Here is a 19,786-nt window from a genome sequence, read left to right as displayed (position 1 = left end):
TGAGCATGAGACTTCATACTCATAGTAAAGCATTTTAAAGTAAATAGTAGATCTTGTCATGACTATAGAGACAAAGAATCTACCAAGCCCTTTATATATATATATATATATATATATATATATATATATATATATATATATATATATATATATATATATATATATATATATATATATATATATATATATATATATATATATATATATATATATAGAGAGAGAGAGAGAGAGAGAGAGAGAGAGAGAGGTCAATTCATCCAGTAATTTTTTTGTTCCATATTGTGAACCAAACAAGAAATAACATGGTAACAAAAAAATGCATTGAAAGGTCTATCAAGCGAGTGTGGCATTCTATTGAATCCATCAATGGTTCTTCCTCAAGGAGCTAAATTTCCCAAAAGGGAAATAACCAAAAACAACCTAGACAAAGGGTAAAATGTTGAAGGACAAATTTGGTCATACTTGGAGTTCTCTACTAAGTGATTTTGTTGGAATGGAAAACCTAGACAACCATGGAATTCCATATTCTCTTACTGAGGAATTTTTAAATGTTTACTAAATGCACAGTTTGATGCCAAATAACCTCATTGTTAGAGACATTAATGCCCCCTCTAAAAAGAACAAAACCCCTCATGTTCTTCAAGAGTGAGTCTATACAAGAATTTCAATTACTGAAAGATTATTTTATGTTAGAATACATCAGTATCAGTTTCCATTTTTAAAATAGTCTTAGCTAAAGGAGGCTAATTCATTGTATTCTTAACGTGGTTATATTAAATTTATTATATAAGTTATATAGAATTTTTTTTTCTTCCAAGGACTTTGAATCAGCTTTTAGCCAATTTTTTATTACTGAATAACAAAATATAATTGTTTTGTAACATACATTAGATACTATGTAGTTTAAGGTATCAATTTTATATCTTATCACTAATCCATCATCTAATGTATCTAACAATTTGTTATTCATTGACTTTTTAATCTTCAACGAACCTACTTATGCAATAATTTTTTTATATGTATTTTGAGTAATGAGAGCTGAATTTATTTAATGGTAGAGTGGATCTATGAAAATTGTTAGGAATTAATGTAGAATGAATGTTGTCTAAAACTTGAAATTAGGAAATGAATGTATCAATGGGGCATCAAGGTAGTGGAGCCCTAACACTTTGAAACTATCCCACATGGATGAGAGACCTTATTGCTCAGGATCCTAATGGAAAGGATAGACTTGATCACATTAATTTGGCTTCCCTTGAAAGTAAGAGAGTTCTCTTCACTATTATTATTTTTTTTCTTTGAAAAGATTTTCTTCTAACTATCTTTGTATACATGATTTTCTATTATAGTTTATCATGATCAAGAGAGGAGTGTTTCATGATATAATTAATTCAGAAGAAACATACTTATGATCCCTATTACAAAGTGGGAAGAGCTTATGGATGATAAAGAAGCAATTCAAGTTGGATTATGGTAATGATGTTGAAAATCTAGACTTGTTGGTTGGATTAATGGTAGAAAAAAAATTAAAGCCTACGTAATTAGTGAAACTACCTTTTTCATCTTTCTACCAATGACATCAAGGTGAAATAAGGATAAATTATTATTTTTTTCAAAAAAGAAAATTGAAATGTCATTGATCTTATTTTATACTTGTTGAATTACTATGCTTGTTGAACTAACTATAGGAATTTAATACAAGAGACTTGAAGCAAACCATTTCTTCACAAGCAATTTTAATGAGGAAGTGTATACAGAAAAGGGGTTAGAATGGGTGAACCATACGAAAAGCTTGAAAGATGTTTTGAATTGTCACTACCCAAAAATGGTGAAGAAATGGGTTAACTCATCTAGTGCATTCTCCGTTTGGACTGAAAATAAAAAAACCACTACCCATATGCCACTTTACCTTCAAAATCCTTCATAAAATCAACAAATCCTAGCTACAAGCCTCCTTATTTTTTTCCCTTGCTACAAACATTAGATAGTTCTAGTTATTTAATAATATAAAAATAAAAGGGCTCTCTATTTGTTGTCTTCCCCAAAATAGACATGTCTCATATGGATAACACTCTTCTAAGATTCCTAATTATTTATCTTAATTGAAATGTTATATGTTATTAGTTATTAAATTACCTATTTAGGTAAATGGTTTCTCCATTTCCTATTTTTTTTAAAATGGAGTTTGTAAGAAAATGTAGAATGCATTCTTGTATTTATATTCTAGAAAGCTAAGTTGTTATGCTTCACTTTACATATTAATTCATTTTAGTTTTGAAATGAAAAACATGAACTAATGTAACATCCTTGCAAATATAAAATATATCCTTCAGAAATTAGATAAGTTTTTTATTAAGAAAAATATGTTTTATAGGGATCCTACAATCGAAAAGTTCTTACATAACAAAGGGCTAAAAATTAATAAATGAAGCCCAAAAATAGAATGACAGCCAATAGAAAGGCTAGAACAAAAATAGAAGAAAAGCCAAAAAGACAAATACCTACTGAGACTATAGAAACCAAGGACAGAACTTGAAAATTCTTCACTTAGTTCCTCACCTTCCTTTTGAGGTCCTGGATAGTCTCTGCCACTTCATAGGCTCTCTGATTCTCCGTAGCCATGAGCTCCTAGATTTTTCATAGGTCCAATCCAAGTGGCTTTGGGTTATGTCGATTATGGTGTCCTTTACCATCCTATCCTCATCATTTTCCTTCTCAACCTTCTCCACAATAAAACCCCTAGCTTTAATCTTACTACCAAGACTAACAATGTTCTCATTAAGAGAATTTAGAATAGTGAGCATTTGATTAACCATGTTATGGTTGTAATTCTCCAAATTTTGCATCCTTTTTCAGCTAAACTTATTCAATCCCCCTGGTCTATCGAGATCCCTTTCTCATTCCTCTTCCCCTAGCTTTCCATCTGTCCCATTCTATCTTTTACCTCCTCTAACTCATGAAAAAGCCATTTAATAGATCAAAAGTTATCAATCATGCTATTTTTTTACATTATTGAGTAAATTCAAACCCACCTTTCTCACATTACCTGTGATGGCCACTAGTGCTAGTTCTATCAGTTCCTCCATTTGGGTCTTACCCTTTATTTGTTCAAGGATTTGAGGATTCATAACTTCTCTCATAATCCCCATTTTTGAGGTTTTGGCCTTGAAAGTACTCCAAGCCATACACCTATCTTTTATAACAACCTCAACACTTCCCTTCTCCATTTTCTTCTTTTCTTGCTCCTATGGGGGAATGGGAAGGTGAGGCCACATAGAGATCTCTAGACCCTTATCATTTTCCCCTATAGAGGCATGCCCTCTTCTCTATTTCTCTTATACTTCTTTTTGGGGATAGCAACTGGTTCCTCTCTAACATCTACATCCTCCCCCTTTTTCTCAATCCTGTGTTCATATCTTCTCCTTCCTCATTATAGTCTCCTTCCTCCTCACCAACTATTTTTTGCACATGACCCATAGGGATTTTCCTACAGGAAACTTTACTTGGAGTAGGAGTATCCTTGTCTATATCCTCAGTTTTCTTCCCCAATAAATGCTATTCTTCCTCCTCCTCTGAACTTAGACTCTAGATTCCCTTTGTGTTTGAGGAGAAATTGGAGATCCCCATCTCCTCGAAAGAAACCATGACATGAGCTAGAGATTTGCTCCTATATTCAGCTTTAAAACATTCATAGAGAAAATAAGTAAACCATCATGCAAGGTAGTGTTAGCACTAGGTTTTCTCTTATACACTAAAATATTCTTGTTCATGGAAGAATATAGGTAAAGAGGAAAACAAATATTAGCCCCATAATGGAAATGATTGAGCAAAATAAAATTATGGGTTCTAACCCTATCAAAACTCATGTCTAGAGAAATAAAATTGATGATTTCCCTTAGCAGATACCTTGAGAGCTTCTTGATTAAGTCCATATCATAGTAAGTCTCACTCTTCACCAGCTCCTTCTTCTCGTCTATGTTCTTAGCAAAATCCTTTACTGCATTCACAAACTTTTTTTTGTCTCTGTAGAACTTTAAGCACTCATCAAGTATTTCTATGACATGGGCAATGACCTCCACATTTACATGATGCAACTTCCCATCAATATTAACCCTCCCATCCTTCCAAGGCTCTGCCATGAGATTGGTAATTGCTGAATCGTACTCATGAAGCTTGGTGATGTAGTTTGCAATGCAACCCTTTCCAAGTTTCTCCCAGACCTTGGTTTTTTGTTTCCATTTTTTTTTCTCTCTCACTGGTTTTCTTCTCCTCCATTCTCCCACCATCCTAGTAAACTAAGTGATACTTTTTCACATAATCACAATCCTCTCCTCTCCATCCTCTGTCCTCTATTTTTTCTATCAAAAATTGAATTTTCTTTCAATTCCAATAAGATGGTAAAGAAAATAAGAAACTCATAAAGCATAGCTATCAGACACTGAATGTGTCATCTTCCAATTCCTCCCATATTTTCCATAAATGCATTGGCTTTCACACATATTTGCATTAGTTCCATAATTAACTAAGGATTTCACCTATACCTCCCTAGATCCTCTCCTGATCAATTAGGCCTTTTGTGACTAATGAAATATTCCCTCTGATATTTCATATCATCATCATTTCTTTCTTGACTACCTCATTGGACAAATAATTAGCCACCGAGCTAGAAACCCTAAATTCGTGGCTGACATGAACACTCTCAAATTTTCCAAGTATTATGCAAATTTCTTCCACTATGTTTGCAATGGTCTAGGAAGCCTGGAAAACTCATTTTATGTATCTCATGATATTGTATGAGTCCATGTCCAGCCATAGGTTTGTGACTCCAACCTCCAAAGCCAATTTATTAGTGTTGAGAGTAGCACTGGCCTCTTCATAGTGGTTTATCTAGTTTCCCAAGGAATAGGAAAGAGAAGCAACACCCACACCATGGCTATTTCTAGTGATGCCCCTTCATCCTGGAGTACCAAGATTACCTTTAGCCACTCCATCAAAATTGGCTTTAATTCATCCTTTAGGAGGGAGTTTCCACTTCACCTCTTGTCTTTCCAATCTCCTATCCTTCTCCCTTTCCTTATTCTTACCTCCTTCATCAAGATCTCCATCCTTCCTTATAACAAAATTTTCTTTCATAGTGTTGTTGATTTTATCCGCAAGCACATAAGCAAGAGCCTCCCTATCTCTAAAAATAAATTAGATAAATTAGTATTAGAATTTTTTTTTTTTTAATTCAACATGCTAGAGTTTTATTTAATGTATAGTTAAAAGTAGATTTTTTTAAAGGTTTCATAATGAAAGAGATTATTTTAATAGGAATAGGTTATAAAAAGTTCATAATATATGAGTACAAATAAAAGCCATAAGAACAATTAAAGGACAAGTCCTATAACAATGAAATCCAAACTAAAAGGATTTCCTTCATTGGGAAAGTCCCCTAAATAGCCTTCTAACTAAAGTGATATTAGTATCCAACTATGAAAAATTCTCTAAGACATTAACAAACACCAAATGAGAATTACACAAGCTTGTCAAAGAATATAAGAAAATCTTGTCCAAATAGTGAAAATGTAAATAAATTTCAAAAGAAGGTTAAAGGATAGGGTCAAGGGGTGGGGAAAGAGAGGTTGGATATCATATATTTAGTTACCAAAATATTAAATATCATTTTCATCTTCTAACAAATATAAATTAGCCACAAAGAAAACTCCAGTATATATGGATATATTTCCATTATATGGGCTTCTAACATGAATCAATATGACTCAAGTTATATTAGCAAAACTCAAATAAGATGAAAGGATTAAACCAAAATTATAACAAATAAGTATAGAACAAATTCTTGTTTCATGAAATCTTTATTAAAATTAGATTTGGAATACTGATCAATTTGGTTTGATTATGTGTGAGATTGGATAACTTTCCTAATGATGAATGATTCAAATACAAAAATCATATGTAAATTCCTATCAAAGAAATAAATAACATCAAATACACAAGAGGAAGAGAGAGAAAGAGATAATACCTAGATATAAGTTACCAAAGGCACCTTTGTGATTAGAATATGACTGACTCTAGAAACTACATCAAATAAATTGAGTGTACACTTGGAATCATGATAGAAAACCTAAAAGAATCCTAGATTGTGCAGATCATTAGGTAGTACTCAACCTATACAGGTATATATTTTCTACCTCATCATTGTGTTTCAAGGAGGGAGAAACAAAGTTGACCTCAAATCTTTTAAATATAAGTTTTTATATTTGAATTAATAATTCTATTTATTTTTTCCTCAACACACGTAAAAAAAATTTTTTTGGTAGGAGTGGAGGATGGGCTTCCCTTAGTCAAGCTACCATATAGAAAGTAGCCTTTAAAGCGATAAGTATGTAAAAGCATGTAAGGAGTAAGAAAATGTGGTGATTTATCTTACTTGATGAAATCCTTTTAAGGAAGTATTTTACTATGGTTGATGTTTTTGTTGTTGTGTCTTCAATACAAATGTAGGGAATCTCCAGAGATGAAATTTATCCTTATTTAATACCAACTCATCCATCCATAGATGTATATGTGCAAAAAGGAAGACAAAGATAAATTCTACTATGTAGATTTTCTACCCTTATGACCAACAAAATTTAAACCCTGAAGAGGAAATACTCACAATGGATCCTTGAATCTTGAGAAGAGCTTGAGAATTTCCTTGAATACAATTGCTTGATGTTAAAATTCCTATATTCACATTTGTGTATTACCCCTGTTTGTGCTTTTGTGTTCTTGGATGTGAATATGAAGCATCCAATATTTTGCATATACTAGTTTTTTGAATAAAAACAAAAGCAAGCCAATGGGGTCAGAACATTCAACAATTTAAACACATGAGAAAAAATGGACCTAACATTAAAACATGTCAAGGTAGCTAACCCATAGTTGTATAGGTTGACTGAGTCAACCTATGCAAGGATAATTTAAGGAAAAAACTAATTTTTTAGCATGAATGCTAATGATATTTCTATGGGTAAGTATTCTAGAATTGTTAGAGTATGTGGGATATTGTTAGTATGATCACATGTTGCATTCATGGTAGTGTTATTCATTGATGTCAATATATTGGTTAATTTGTGAATATTGATAGAGTAGAAGAAAAATATTGAGATCTCATGATTAAAGGATAGAAGTTTAGGTCAAACATAGGTTAGGAAATGCTCTATAGAGTTTCCTAATTCTTTGGTTAATAGTGCATGTAGAAATTTGAAGACTAGTGATAGTTATTCAACATTTATAAAAGATAGTATACAAATAGAGTTCCCAAAAAGTGATTTTTGGTAGTTGGATTACATCTCCTAATAGGGATAGAATTTGGTTTAGTTTAGTTAGATAGAGGTAGAAGACATCACATTAATTACATGGTTAAGTGTCCAAAGTCGAAGGTTGCATGTGCAAAATTTTTTGAAGACTGTGAGCAAAGAGTGTTATGTAATTATGAAAATATGTAATGTAACATTTACTATTTTATCTTAATGAGGTCATATTGATATTATAAATTTGGAAAATCACAAGGCTAAATCAATAAATTAATTTAGATATTTTGTATAAATAATTTTTTTTCATTTTACTGAAATATATTAAAGAAAGGAAATTATTAGTGTGAATTACATGTGATTAAGAAATCTAAGGGATTTGTGTGATCTGAGTTTCAATTCTAGTATTGATATTTGAGAAGTATCTGATGTAGCAAAGGCACAACAATTGAGAAAAGTGATCATATTTGGTAGAGAGTGCTTGTGGACAAGTCAACATTTGGTATTATTCTGAAAGGAATAATACAAAGCCCAATTGGCAATTGAGTTCAATGGCTTTACCCCTTATGTTGTTTGGAGAGTCAAACCTTCTTCGTTGCACAACTTCTAACATGTTTGGCACAACTCCTAAAAGGATTGGAGTCCCCTTATGAGGATTGATATGTACTGAATCATTTTATTGGCTCCTAACATAGTTTGTCATCTTGTAAGAAACTTATATATTAGTACATCATTTTTGTGGGTACTATCTCCATTGAGGTTTTCCCTCTGATAAAGTGTTTTGCTAGTTAATAAATCTGGTGTTATTATGTATGGATATCTTCTTGTGGTTATTTCACTTGCTTATTAAATTTTTCAAAATTAATAAGGATAAAAAAGTCGTTTTGATTTCATAACTGGTTGACCCCAAACCCCTCTCAGTTATCTTCATTGGCTTTACTTTTGAACATTGTTTAGGGTCTCACAAACTACACTAAAGGAATTAGAAAAAGGGAGAAAGAGTAGGAGAAAGGTCCATTTAATGAAAAATTCATCCATGGATGATAAATTCACTATAGGGCAAGAGGTATAAGTTCATAATTGATGAGCCCTTCTATTCTAATATAATATATTTAGCCACCACTTTAGCATGAGCATGAGACTTCATACTCATAGTAAAGTATTTTAAAGTAAATAATAGATCTTGTCATGATGGCAAAGACATAGAAACTACCAAGCCCTTTATATATATATATATATATATATATATATATATATATATATATATATATATATAGAGAGAGAGAGAGAGAGAGAGAGAGAGAGAGAGAGAGAGAGAGAGATGTCAACTCACCTAGTAATGTTTGTGTTCCATATTGTGAAGCAAATAAGAAATAACATTGTAACAAAAAAGTGCATTGAAAGGTCTAACAAGTGTGTGTGGCATTCTATTGAATCCATAAATGATTATTCCTCAAGGAAATCAATATCCCAAAATGGAAATCAAGAAAAACAACCTAGGCATAAGGATGTGTATGTCCTTAAGGAACTAGCAAAAGTTACAAGATCCAAGATTGGGCTTCCTACACTATTAGGTAACCCAAAGGGGGAGAAATATTATGTAAGGATTAGGTCTCACAAAATGTTAGTAATTTTATAGAGTGATTCAAAAATAGCCAAAAAGATTAAACTCTATAGACTATTAGTAATCCAATAGAGGGATAAAAAAGGTTGTGAAGGAAAACCATAAAAATGTGTGTCTGCACTAGTTAGCAATGTATTGCATAATATTAAAGTGATTGAAAGTTCCTCAAGGAGATAAATGGATTTAACAAAATAGTACATGCATAGACTAGAAATGTATTTATAATGAAATTTACTCAACAAAAAATGCTTCAAGGGAAATAAAGACAAGACAAAACAAAGAGAAAATAAGGGATCTACTAATTCTAGGTCACTATGGTAAAATGATAATATACATAATAGTATATAAAATATAAAATGTTATCATTCAAAAAAGGAATGAGAACTAAAAAATGGTTGAGGAAAAGAATATAAGAGATATAAAGAAGAGTCTTTTTGGGATGATATCATAGAGACCAAAAGGAATTGGTGCTACCAGGTTGCAAGCCTCCAAGAGAACTACACAAGGATAAATTTATAAGCAATGGAATATATAGAAGACATCATGTCATAATATGTAGAAGAAGAGAGATGAAAATATAGAAAATTATTCTCAATGTGGTCAATTGATTCATCACTTTGTGACAATGGAGCATCAAGGGTAACTTAAAGATATATAGAAAATATACATAACAAAAAAAACATCATGGGGTGAATATAGTATAATTGAAAAACATGCAAAGAATACCATGGTAAAAAAATTCAATAATCTTGTATTTATCACCACTAACATGTCTATAGACATTAGCATCAATATCCTAATCATCAATAGTATCTTCCTAATCAAGATTAATCACAATAAAGTCTAAGATATGAATTGAATCATCATGTTTACTATTTTCATTCTATTATTATGATTTACTTTCTCTATAGGCTCAATCACGGGTTGGTCAAAGGAAATAAAGGGTTGAGAAGATGATGCAATTTGTGAAGGAGAGCACATTTTATCATTAACTTCATAATTTTTACAATGATTATGGGAATGCTAATTATTAATTGTTTTTTTTGAGAAAGTTGAAGGAGTAGAATCGAGAAAGATAGATTTTGAGTAGGGAAAAATGAAGGGTTGAAAAATATTATATAAAGGATGAATATGAAGATTAGATAGGATAGCTATAGTAGAATTAATCTTAGGTGCACTAAGCTCAAAAATATTTTGAAATTTTACATTTATAATAAGATTGATAAGGATGATGAGGATGCAAAGGTTTCTTTTGAGGTAAATAAGGCCAAAATAAGTACACTTTGGTAGAATCATGATGGTGAGAATATTGATAAAGAGAAATAATAATAGTTATGATATCTCTATTTTGAGGAAATTTAAAACATCTATGAGTGAGAGAAGTGACATCTTGCACAAAAGAAAGGCATGGGATAGAAATCTAACTTGAAATCAATTGGCAGTATAGATAAAAAAAGAGGTAGTGTCCATTTCTTTTTAAAAAAATCATTGGAAGAGACATACAACCTTGTGGATTATAAAGGAAACTACTATAGGCTTGAATCTAACCTTCAAATGTATCATAGAAAATTTTATGCTATTTTTTATTTTAAAGATGTTCTTTAGTGATCTAACATTAACCATAAAAGAAGGATAATTTAAAACATCATAGAAAGGGATACAAAAAAATTCTAGCAGTAATGCTACTGTTGATCTCTAAACCATGTTTTCTATTAGTGTCAGACTCTTAGTCATTTCCTAGGAAGTTTTCATCGATCATCACTATGACCAAGGCATACAGTAAAGGCTGAGTGATTTATAATAGACTTGTTCACATTTCACTTTGAGCTAAGAACGTCTTCAGTTGTCAAATATTCCACAATTAATTGAGTGACAGCCTAAACCCAACAAGACAAAAGTTAGTGGATGCTAAGATCAAGAAAGGTAGTTTATGTCGAGACACATAACATGAGTCAAGCATTCAAAAGAAAAGATACAAAATACATTGTATTCATGATTGAACATGAGCATATATTAATATCGAGTGAACTAGTTTGGTTATATATATTTGGAATGGAACAAATAACAAGGTAAACCATTTTGGCTGACTTCTACACATGTTTAGGTGATCAAGGAGTAATTTAAGGAGTCAATTACACATTTTTCTAGAGATCATTGATCCCAATGCTAGGTAATCAACTAATTAGATCAATTTAAAGACTAAGAGAAAAAGGGGTGTTAGAATGTTTAGCATAATTGAGAGGGATGGGAGATGTAGATTAGTTATCCAAGGTCTAGATGTGCCAGTTGAATAAACAAACACTTAAAAAATTTCAAATATTAACATTCAATATATTGGCCTCTATAGTAAACTTTTAGTAACATAAACTAGCAATCCGGTGTCCTAAACATAAAAGACTTGTAGAATGTAAACATTAAAATTAAATAACAATGAGTAAAATCCACACAATTTAGACACTAGGATTTAACATGAAAACCTAAGTTGGGAGAAACCACTAGTAACATTTCACCAATCTTTCAATCTTCTAAAGTGAGGTTTGTTAGGAGCCAACCCTGTTAAAGGTTACAAAATAAATTGTTAAATGCTACATTGATTAAAATATTTATATATGACTATTAGATCAACCTTGGTAAAAGAATTTTAAAATTGATACAATGGTTAGAAAGTAACAATGGTTTTTGATCTAATAGATACAACCCACTTTGCAAATAGATCTCAATTAAGCTTAAAACATGATCAACTTATAGGCTTTCATTGTCATCCCTATCTCTGATTCACTTGGCATCTTAGCTATTCATTAGTATCTTTTCGTAAAGCTTTAGTGAAAATATCAGATATTAGCTCCTTAGTATTCACATACTCCAATTTTCACTTCTTTCTTGAACTAGATCTCTCTATTAATGATACTTGATAGCAATATGCTTAGTCTTTGTGTGCATTAACATATTCTTTGATATGTTAATAGAACTAGTGTTATGAAAATAGATAGTAACTAGATCAATAATTTTTCCTTCACACCTTTCAATAATTTCTTGATCCATATGATATTTGAATAATTTATTATTTTTGCCACATATTCAGCTTCATCTATTGATTGAGAAAAGAAATTCTTCTTCTTTCTTGTCCATGAAAATAGTCTCTTTCCTAGAAAGAATGCTCTGCTACTGGTACTTTTTTAGTCATCAATATTTCCTTCCCAATCAGAATTAGTAAATGTTTTTAGTTCAAACTTATCATTCTTCTTGAAATATAATCTAGTCTTTTGTTCCTTTTAGATACTTTAGTAGCCTTTTTACTACCATCATGTGATTCTCCTTAGGAATTTCAAAAAATATTGTGACTATCTCAACTACTAATGCAATATCAAGTCTTGTTTGAACAATGAATTGTAGCTTTCAAATCATTGATCTATACAATTGTTGAAGTTGATGAACAATCAACCCCACAGCTCCCAAAAATCACCTGCATGCAAACACCTATTACAGAAGAGAGAGGCAAAAAGCTATGGAGGCAGGAATTGCCAAATCCATAGATGAGACATTCTTGATGAGAAAAAAGAGATTGTTATAATCAAAAGTGAATTCTCAAGTTAAGTTTACAATAAGAGATCATCCTTATAAAGGAGATCAAAACCCTAAAAAAGGTCTAACCTAGGTTGCATCAAAATAATTAATAAAAGAAATTAATTATTAGATGCCTAAAGTTTAGCTTAAGCAACTAGAGTTAATTAGGAAATATCTAATAACTCTAACACCCCCCCTTAAGATAAACTTAGGGAGTAGCTAAAAACCTAGAAACTACTGCTAAAAGTAGAAATGGGTCCCGAAAAACAAAGCCTGATGAGGTACCCAAGCACAACCAAATCTCTGAAAAGAGGAGAAATAGAGAAAACCACATGGGAAAAACCCTACTCCAAAAAGAGATGGAAAACATGCTGAAATAAACTAGTGAAGGACTGAAGAAGCCTCCAAACTAGGGAATGTCCCAGAAGATAGGAACAAAGATGATCATGTAGAACACCACTGACGCATGTAGAAGTTGCAAAGCTCTGTCAAAAGTAACTTCTGATCTGAAAGACCTCCACTGAAATAGAACCTGACTAGGTAGAGAAGACTATAATCTGCATCAAATCAGGAGCCACACAAAGGCAATCAACTAAACTCGAAGATATAGATGGCATGAAACACCAAAGCCTGAAGAGCTGATCAATCAAACCAAGGAAGCATGAGAGACAACAGAAGAACCCCCCCTAATGCAGACAAGGGTGAGGTGACAGGCACCTGAAAAAGTGGGCCAAAAGAACTGCATGTCAAGGAACCACGATCAAGATGCACAAAATAGTACATGTGTGTGTACTGAGGTGATCAATCTCAGACACGTCATGAGGCAAATGTCACGGAAGGGACACTCACTAGACAAAGGAAGATGGCAAACAAAGGAAAAAACATCAACCCCCCATGGCACTTTATCAAAGTAGTGCATGTACAATAAGGCACAAGACATAATGAATCCCAAGAATGCAATAATCTGTACGAGTGTCCTCAAATGACACTACTCAAATCAGAAGGCAAACAAAGGCAAACAACTAAAATGAAAATACAGATGCAGTATGGCACTTTATCTCAGTGCGTTTGCAATAATGCATACAAATGATGGCTAAATAGATTAGAAGAGACATAAGACCAATACAATAGATAGTACAAGTCATGAAGAATCATCTAAAGCAAAGAAATCGATCCTCAGACCTGAAACAACCAAGTTATCCATCAGAATGCAAAAAGTGCAGAAGACTGAATAGAATGTGCCTAGAGTAGAAACTGGAAAAACAACTAGCATCACTGAAAAGAGGTCAGAAAGACCTTTCCAATGATATAAAGAATTCTCAAATCGAAGATTGGATGCTGAAGAAATGCCTCCCAGAGTGCAAAACTATACCGCTGACTTTGACAGCAGAAAAAGCTTTCAAAACAGCATTGAAACTGAAAACTAACTATACCACTATGATGGACTCGGAACCAGCTTTCCAGCAATATCTCGTTTGCAAAAAACAGAGTCCGTTTGCCCAAGATATGAGCAAAAAAGCAAATGTAGGTTCAAATAGAGGCCGAGGAGGTGACAAGAGTAGTGATGCAGTGCTGATATCAGCAGGTGACGAGCCCAAAGTTGACGGTCGAATGGCCGTCAAGGCAAAAAATGCCATAAAATGACCCCTATTGAAAAAAATTCAACCACCGGAAACAAAAGCCGAACAAAGGGCCGGTGCCAAATTAAAAACCGATGACCAAAACATGCGCATGAGTTTGGAAAAACTGCAGTTTGAAGAAATCATTCATAATTCGGAAACCGCTTTCATTTGAGTGATGGAAACTACTAGACAAAGTCGCATGAGACCAGAGAATAAGGGTCACATATCAAAACCGCATGTGACTGCTGATACGCAGGGATTACATCCATTGATAACGGGTCGCCCACCCATGGAGCATGGAGAGCTATGTTCTGCCACCAATCACGAAGAAAAAAATAGAGAGTATTGCACGTAACTCTAAGACACCTGCCCAAATTCCACCATTAAAAAAAAACTCTGACTTCATGAAAGGCTACTCCACCCAAGCCTAGCGAACGTGGCAAAAGAAAGGTTTTGCACAACAGGTCAAGAGCGATATGAGTGAAGGCTAGAACGGGTGACACCCAAACATATGGGTGCAGTCATCAAGAAACCATCGATCACGGCCAAATCCAAATCCATGCTGGCCCAAGACAGCCGATTAAAAATCATCAAATTTGCCACCCAACACAAAAGGCAAAGGCCCAAGGCACAATTATCGCCAAAAGACAAGGAAGTCAACACCGAGAACAAGGTGCACCACACCCAGTCATTGCCAAAAAAGTGGCTTTGGAAATCACAAATGGGAGTAGGCAGGCGCAAAATTAGTAGATGTCAAAGATCGATCTCAAACCATCCCTAAAAAAACAAAATTGCCATTCATGACACAAAACCAGTGATGCGGGATTCCAAAGTTGAATGCGCTAATGTTGGTGATGTGGCATTTGTCATGCCAAAAAAAAACATTGAAGAAATTCAATTCAACCAATAGTCCCATGAAAAAGGCATCCCGACTTAACTGTGAAGATGTAGTATAGAAAGGAACAAATCATTCCTTCTCCACAAACTGCCCCAAGATATTTCTCCTCACCTCCAAAGTGCCGCCAATAGCAATCAGTGGTTAAATCCACCAATCAAGATATGTTTTGAAGCTGCCAGGAATCATTGAATTTAATGCCCCAAACAACTGGTGCAAACTCCAAAGTTGGTGCCAAAAACAAAGTGCTAAGAAACCACGCGTAGATACACAAGCAAAGCGCGCAACGCATGAAACAAAGACCCCCAACGAAATATGCCCCACAATAAAGATGGCAGCGATGCAGGGAAAAAGAGCCGCCAATACTCACGGCAATGATGCCCATCCAAACACTTCCACATGCACTTCTGCAAAAAATGAAATATGCAAAAAATCAAAAAATACCTCGCCTCGGTTTGTGTGCCTAGGTTAAAACGGCCTGGGTACGAAAAAAATTTGCCTCAGATTTCAACACCATCCAAACTGGATGTATTTTAAATGGAAATGGGGGTTTTCAAGTGCTCTGAGCGCAACGGTGATGTCCATTTTTGATCAAAGTGCCTCGAAAATCAGTGACCCCCCAGATCCAATAAAAAAAGCTGAAAGCTTAGATCTGAAAATCGATGTCAGATCCGATGTCAAATCTCTCACAAATAGAATTGGGGCATGAAGATCTAGAGCTCTGTCACCTCACCTGCCTTAAGGGGAGGTTATATTGTTGTTCTATGCTTCTTTGGTTGATGGTTTGTTGGTGTGAGCTACGTATTTAGTACCTGATCCTACATACTAGGCTATTGTAGTGGCTAGCTACCTATGCATTTTGGTGAGATGGATCATCTACCATATAGACATGCTCGGTTCATGCCTTCTATTTCCATGGAGGTTCTACAGATCAGCATTTTGATAGAGTTTTGCGGTTCTTCATGCTTCAGTGATTCTCTTCTGATCTCTTTGTTCCTTCTTCTGGAACATTCTTTGCTATCTCTTTTTGGAGTAGGGTTTTTCCCATGTGGTTTTCTCTATTTCTCCTCTTTATAGAGATTATGTTGTGATTGGGTACCTGATCAGGCCTTGTTGCCAGGACCCAATTTTCCTGCTTTCATAGCTGTGCTAGGTTAGCTTACCTCCTGAGTTTCGCTTAAGGGGGGGTGTTAGAGTAATTATTTGTTTGCACTTATTAATTAAATCACTTTGATTTAATTAATTAAGTTGCCTATTACTCTATTTTTCTTAAGCTATCTTGTAGGTGCATTATTAATTAATTATTAATTAATAATGTGCAACCTAGCTTTTTAGTTTAGGGTTTCTATCTCACCTTTATAAGGATGAGCATTGTACTTTTTTCATTATTAAGCTAATCAAATCCACAAAGCCTTCGAATCCCTGAATGCAAAAACCTTTCACAGAAGAAAAAGACAAGAAGAGGCAAGGGTTTGCTAAAAAATGGAGATAGAAGAAAAGTTGCTCTCAAATGAAAAATGCATAAGAGATAACGAAAAAAGTACAATTCTCATCCTTATAAAGGTGAGATAGAAACCCTAAACTAAAAAGCTAGGTTGCACATCATTAATTAATAATTAATTAATAATGCACCTACAAGATAGCTTAAGCAAAATAGAGTAATAGGCAACTTAATTAATTAAATCAAAGTGATTTAATTAATAAGTTTCTCCTACAACACAGGAACCAGACACATCGAGAGTGAGGTACAGACACCAATAAAGGCACGTGTCATCGACACTGCATGAGGCAAAAGAGAGAGAGGGCCTATAAGCAGCAAACAACTATCCCCCCCATGGCACTTTATAAAATAGTGTGAGTACAACGAATCACAATGATGAAAAGGATCTCGAAACGCAAGAGTGGCACTTTATCTGATTGTGTTGCATAAAGATGCTTACAATGAATATCAAAAATGATCGGAAAAAACATAAGGCTGAAACAACAGAAGGTAGAGCCCAAAACAAAGCAACTGAAGCAACAAAATCAATCCCCGGACCTGAAACAAACAGGATATCCACCAGAATGCTAAAATGCAAAAGACTGAATAAGATGTTCCTAGAATAGAATCTGGAACAACAACCAGCATCACTAGAAAGAGCACAGAAAGAGCTTTCCAGCGATATAAAGAAGTCCAAAATCGGAGATTGGATGCTCAAGATACGCCTCCCGGAGTGCAAAATAGAACATCTGGCTTTGACTACCAAAATAGGAAATCAAACTGCATCAAAACTCAAAAAATCCTGCACTAATATCTTCATCTTGAAACTAGCTTTCCGGCGCATTTTTCGGATTGAAAAAATACGTCCGTATGCTCAAGTTACGGAGAAAAAACCAACAGGGCCTCTGAAAATGCATGAAAATTTATTTTTTTTAATAAAAAAATAATTAAAAAACAAAAAAACTTCATTAAAAAATGCCGCCACTGGGTGGAGGCGGAGCTGAGGAAGGCGGCGGAGCTGCTAGTGGCCACGGTGGTAGGTGGGCGGCGCCACCGACGGCAGAGGCTGTAGAGCGACAGCGGTCGCCGGGAGCTGCTGCGATCAGCGGACCGCCGACGGTTTATCGCCGGCGGTTACCGCTAACCGCTAGCGGTCCCGGTGACCGCAGGCGGTTTTTTTTAACCGCCGTGGCAAAAAGTGCCGCTTTTTAATTTTTTTTTGCAATTTTTTGTGTCTCCTTTATGCTCTGATACCATTAAGGATTTGATCAATACAAATCCACAAAGCATTCGAATACCTGCATGCAAAAACCTATCACAGAAGAAAAAGACAAGAGAAGGCAAAGGGTTTTTCTCTGAAAAAAGTGCTAATGTATTTTCAGCAATGAAAAAGATAATGAAATACAAAGGAGATCAATCCTTATAAAAGGAGATCAAAACCCTAAAAAGGGTAACCTAAAAGGAAAAGCTATTTAATAATTAATAATTAATTATTAAATAGAGATGCAAAAGGTGCATAAAGTAAAATCTTAAGAAGGGAGTAAAGCATGCATAAAGGATTTGTATTGATCAAATCCTTCATGGTATTTGGAGCCGCTTTTAAAATTTTTTTGCAATTTTTCTTCGTGATTGGTGGCAGAACATAGCTCTGATACCATGTTGAAGTTGAGGAACAATCAACCCCACAGCTCCCAAAAATCACCTGCATGCAAACACCTGTTACAGAAGAGAGAGGCAAAAAGCTATGGAGGCAGGAATTGCCAAATCCATAGATGAGACATTCTTGATGAGCAAAAAGAGATTGCTATAATCAAAAGTGAATTCTCAAGTTAAGTTTACAATAAGAGATCATCCTTATAAAGGAGATCAAAACCCTAAAAAAGGTCTAACCTAGGTTGCATCAAAATAATTAATAAAAGAAATTAATTATTAGATGCCTAAAGTTTAGCTTAAGCAACTAGAGTTAATTAAGAAATATCTAATAACTCTAACAACAATGTCTAGTTCTCATCAATAGAATCACCATTCTTAGATAAATTATATCCAATGGCCATAGGGTTACTAATTTCTTTTGAATCTTTCATTCCAAATGTTTTAAATATCTCCTTGATGTATTTGGATTGAGTAATGAAGATACCTTGCCTCATTTGATATACTTGTAATCCAACAGAGAAATTGATCTCACCAAACATAGATATTTTAAATTCCTTATTCATATCATCAACAAATCATTTACATAATTATTCCTTGCCTCTAAACATGATACCATCAAAAAATATTATAGATAATAATACCTCATTGTTCTTGCATGTCTTCAAGTACAAATTGTTGTTATCATTAGTTCCTACAAATCCAATCTTCACCAAATAATTATGCAGTCTTTCATAACATGTTGTAGACACTTGTTTCACACAAAATAGAGCATTGTACAACTTGCACACCATATTATTCTTGCTGGTGTTAACAAACCCTTTAGTATTTTCTATGCACACTTCTTCTTCGAGTATTCCATTTAGAAATACAAATTTCAAATCCATTTTTTATACCTTAAATCCTTTATAAGAAGTATATACAAGTAGTGTTTTAACACCTTCTAGTATTGCTACAGGGGAAAACATTTCCCCATAGCCAATTTCTTCTTCTTGTGCATATCCTTTTGCATACCACTCTATCCTTATTCCTTGGGACTTCACCTTTTTTATTTATCTTGCTCCTGTATACCCACTTTGGTCCAATAATTTCTTTTGTCTTTAGGTCTATGTACCAATGTCCATTTTTTTTCTTTTTTTTCTGCTCAATTCCTTCATTAATTTCTTATGCCTAGTCCTTATTCTCCAAAGTATTTTTTACATATTTATGCTCAAACTGAGTAAACATGTTTTACTTCTAAGTCTCTTCCTTGTCATAACACCAAATTCTTTATCTTTAATTATTTTCTCAAGTGCATGATGTCTTCTTTCATATTTTTCTAATATAGGTTCCTTCCTTCTCTCCTCTTCTATAGGTTCACCTTGAAAAACAATTTCAAGCTCATTATCTCTCTGATCGTAAGGTTTAGCTCCCTCTATGTATTACTCGACACCCATAGTTTGTTGCTCAATAATGTTTTGTTATTGATTTGTAAATTTTCTCTCTTGTTCAAGGAAGGTCCTAAAAGAACCATCATCCATATATATGAATGCCTTGTAGTCTTATGTTTCTATCTTGTAGTCAACTTCATTCTTTTCTACATATCCATCAACTTTCACATTTTCACTATCAACAAACTTTGTTATTGTTAGAGTTCAAACACGTATAAGTTTTTCT

At 33.8% G+C, this 19,786-nt stretch overlaps 1 pseudogene; it reads left to right on the top strand.

Moving 5' to 3' along the window:
- The first annotated feature begins 436 nt into the window (after nucleotides 1-436).
- LOC149558831 (alpha-dioxygenase PIOX-like) lies at nucleotides 437-14,127 on the top strand (annotated as a pseudogene).
- Nucleotides 14,128-19,786: the final 5,659 nt, after the last annotated feature.

This window comes from Cupressus sempervirens, chromosome 5 (genome assembly GCF_028749045.1).
Source record: "Cupressus sempervirens isolate cs-2001-9-10 chromosome 5, ASM2874904v1, whole genome shotgun sequence".
Taxonomy (NCBI): Eukaryota; Viridiplantae; Streptophyta; class Pinopsida; order Cupressales; family Cupressaceae; genus Cupressus; species Cupressus sempervirens.
The sequence above is the reverse complement of the archived record's forward strand: the minus strand, read 5'-3'. Positions and strand labels throughout refer to the sequence as shown.